The following is a 4,643-nucleotide window of genomic DNA, read 5'->3' on the forward strand; positions in this document are numbered from 1 at the left end:
TTACACTCTTTATATTTCACAGGCTATACTTCACAGTCTGCACTTCACGCTTCATACTTCACACGTCACACCCCACATTGCACAATTCATACTTCACACATCGCACTTCGCAATCGACACTTCACACTTTACTCTTCGCACTTCGCAATCGATACTTCACACCTCACACTTCGCACTTCGCACTTCGCACTTCGCACTTCGCACTTCACACTTCGCACTTCGCACTTCGCACTTCACACTTCGCACTTCGCACTTCGCACTTCACACTTCGCACTTCACACTTCGCACTTCGCACTTCGCACTTCACACTTCGCACTTCGCACTTCACACTTCACACTTCACACTTCACACTTCACACTTCACACTTCACACTTCACACTTCACACTTCACACTTTACACTTTACACTTTACACTTTACACTTTACACTTTACACTTTACACTTTACACTTTACACTTTACACTTTACACTTTACACTTTACACTTTACACTTTACACTTTACACTTTACACTTTACACTTTACACTTTACACTTTACACTTTACACTTTACACTTTACACTTTACACTTTACACTTTACACTTTACACTTTACACTTTACACTTTACACTTTACACTTTACACTTTACACTTTACACTTTACACTTTACACTTTACACTTTACACTTTACACTTTACACTTTACACTTTACACTTTACACTTTACACTTTACACTTCACACTTCACACCGCACACATCAAACTACGCACAATACGTCTCCTGAAAGTGTAGCAAAGTTGCAAATTGTAATTTTCCTACAAAATTGGGAATTTTAACTGGCCCACAAGCCGAAATATAATTCCCGTTTCCCAAAAAATCTTCTTTTCCCACAAAACTTCGGTTTTCCCACAGAATTAGGAATTCTAACTAGCCCACAAGCCAAAATGGACTTACTCTTTTCCAAAAAACTGACTTTTCCCCACAAAAATCAAAATTTCGGATCCATTGTATCTACAAAATCGTAAATAGTCTCTGGCTGGTTACATTCTCAGTGTACCTACGCTGACACTTTCTATCTACTCCAAATCATACTACTCTTCCAAATGTACCATACATAACGCACAGCTCCATAATTTAAAATTCTTCGTCTAGCATAATTCCTCTCCTCTGTCGATCCCCTATTCACTCACATATGTATATAACTTCTATTTGGAATTCAAAGTTATCGCTCGCAGCCGCCATGTAGCTCTGCATATCGCAATAGTCGAAAGAGGAGCGCGCTAAAGAATTACACGGTAACGCGAAACTGATTTACGAGACACAGCGATAGAATCAAGGGGGTGGATATAAAACCAGTTCGACGGCCCGGTGAAACTCTATTAGCTGGACGTTCGGTAAGATACAGACCGAAATGGAGATACGTCCTAATTTCCGGTTGAACGCCAACGAGTTTTTGTGCTTTATGGCGGGCCACGGCGGGTGATAGATACTAAACGTCAGCCAGATTCCTAGCTGTTCGTACGGCTGCTCTGTTTGCACGCCGTGTATCAAACCGGCTCCCGACCGCATGCTAGGGCTGCATCATGCTCGCGAGAGGCCGATGTTTATAATTTACGAGTATTTCTTTTCATAAATCTTCCGGGGAACGTGCCGTCCCGCTGGGGATGCCAACTCTGTCATCGCGTCTTCTCAGATTTCCTCGCCGCGCAAGGACTGTATAACCGAATCCGTTAACATTGTAGGGATGGAAGCGTACAGACAGGTTAAGTGCACGGGGTTTGCAAAATGATAAATTTCTATCTTGAATTAACTGGGTTAGTATAGTGGAGATCCCACTTCCAGTGCAAGCTTATTTTCGGGTCGACGGAGGTGCTTGGAGCAAAATTGTCATTCTGATTTTGAGCTGTGGGAGAGGATAGCTGAGGTGTTGGTTTTTAAGGGACTTTAGATTAGAAGAGGGAAGATTTTCTCGCAGAAATGAGGAAGGATCTGAAAGATAGATAGGGTAAGGTCTGGGCAGGATGTGGCAGCTGGTGACATAGTGGCAGAGTTTAGAAAGCTGTGCGAAAGGTCTAGGAACATCTGTGTAATCGAAATTTCTTAGTCTAGTGGGGATGGATACATTGCTTTAGAAACTCATTCTAATTCTTCCCCTTTTGAACTCTTACGATTTGAACTGAACTCGTCCTTTTGGTGACTCAGATTGCGCCTTATGTCGACTTCACTTCTCTAATTTGTGTGCTCGTAATTAGGTGCATGGTATCCAGCTAATAGAAACGTGAGAAACAAAATACCTTGTCATTTCAAGAGATTTCACTGAAAATCACAATATTTTATTCGTTTAATGGGTGAAATTATTAAACAAAAAATAAATATTATTTAGCATTAAGATGTGTGTATTACCGAGTACTTACCTAATCCCAAACGAATTCACGATATTTAGATCATCATCTAAAGCATATCGTTTTTCGAAAAATAGAAACAGAAATTAAGTCCAATATCTGTATTGGCACAAAATATTTTTATAAAATATTACAATTATTTTCTGCAGAAAACCATTAGCTCCAAATTCCCTATGAATTCAACTGAAATTAATAAGTCGAAATTGCACTGCTTCTGCACCATCTGGAAAAAATGTTTCACACAAAGAGAGAGTGGGAGAGAGTTGCACGAAGTTGTTAGACCAAGGGCAGCTTCTAGTGGCGCGAACACAATTGCAGCCTGCTTTTGTTGCGCGCAACGATGTCATTATATTAAGCGACAGCAAGCGATATAATCGTTAACCTTCGTTGAACTTTGTCTTTCGCCAACGGACTGAAGTTTCCTAAGTGCAGTAAGCACAGCAGGTGCGAGTTACCTTAAACAGATGACTGCATTTTGATGCTGTGTAAACTAACCGCACAAGTCACATCTGCTTCGTGATAAGCTTGCTCGATCACTCAATTACCAACCATTTTTTAATGACCGACAGAAACGATGTAAATTAACAACATTCACTTTGTTACGTACAATAATGACTATCAACTAGTAGTAATAATAATAGTTACCATTGGGCTAATAAAATTGTAGGATAATCGCAGGCCCTCGTTATGTGCTTTATTTATAATATTTAAGCATTAATTTAGTCTAACGAGGAAGACGGTTGCGACATTAATCATTAAACAGGTGGCATTTTCACCGACTGGATCCCTTTTGCGAACATAATTAGTGACTCCATTTAATTCGTAGTTGAAACTGGAAATCGGCCACAGCCAGTCGAGTTAATGAATTGATGAACTCCTATCAAACGAATTACGTGATTGGTGATCAGCCAGCGCACGTCGGATATGCTTTTCGATTTTAATCCGGTAGACGTAATACACTCGATTACTGAAATTTGCTGTAAATAATCGCTTGCTTTCGCGAAACTGTTTTATCCGTACGCTGCTCTGAATTTTGCGACCGTACGTGGCAAGTTACACCTTCGACGACTCAACAGCAAAAGTCCTTCTATTTACAGTCGCTCAGAAATTTGTTCACAAAAAAACTGTCGCGTTCATTCGAACAGACTACAGCGCGAGCCTTATTTTTGGTATTAAAATTGAGGGGCCCAGTCGGGAACAGACATATGCCATAATACTACAAATTTATAGGAAAACAAGTTTTGGGGAAAATAATTTTCTCAGGAAATTTGATGGTAGGTACAAAAAGCAAAAAAATCTATATCAATGCGCCTTTTCCATTGAGCCCTTTAATTAAGGATCAGGTGATGTTAATCTAGCCATCAAGAAGCAAAATGAAGGTAGTGGCGTTTCATAATTAGTTATTCGTCTTAACTTACGCGAAGAAACCTGTGAGTCACTGTAGAATGTCAGGAGATTGGAATATCTGAATCGTTCGCAATGCAATAAAGTCTGAGAGCTTATAGTCGCAGATATAACCACCGAAATAATTCTAGACTTACTCGTTACTGACCATAGGTTGACTGGCTGCAAGGTGGAACGTTGATTCTTTCATACAGCCAGAAGTTGACTCCTTTAAGCTTTAGAATTTAATAGGGTGACTACTAGGCCCCAGGGATGGGCATTATCTAGATAAAAAGTGATTGAAATAACATTTCAAATAAAGAGACTTCATCTTTTCCCGTTATTCGAAGATCGAATAAGTTAATATCTTTATTCGGACTCGGATTATCGGGAAAGGCCCTACCTACCCCACTGTTTTGCTTTCTCGCTGCGAGCGAGGACCTTTGGGCCCTAGGTAGTAGACCGCCCATTGACAGCCGAGAGTAATACAACCGTCAGGCTAGATAAAATATTCATGTTTTTGTTACGTGTTGACAAAAGTATTACCAATTGATGCCTTATGTCTTCCCAATGAAAATGGCTCCAAAAATGATATAATTCAGACCATAATTAAGATTAATTATTACCATAATTACGTTAAAAATAGTCTGATTGAAATGATGTTCTGTCCAATTAATCGGGAGAATGCCAGGAGTCCATTGGTGCCACTTTCATATTCATACGATGGAAAATAAACAAATTCAGACTCTGTAGAATCGATGACGCATGGCTGAATAACGGCGCAAGGTTCTCGCCGGTTATTCGACCTTCTGCTATAAAGATATAATGAAAGTTGAGCCGTTATTCAAAGCCCAATGTGAAAGGCTTTCGAATAATCA

The sequence above is a fragment of the Andrena cerasifolii genome, chromosome 10, assembly GCF_050908995.1.
Source record: "Andrena cerasifolii isolate SP2316 chromosome 10, iyAndCera1_principal, whole genome shotgun sequence".
Lineage (NCBI taxonomy): Eukaryota > Metazoa > Arthropoda > Insecta > Hymenoptera > Andrenidae > Andrena > Andrena cerasifolii.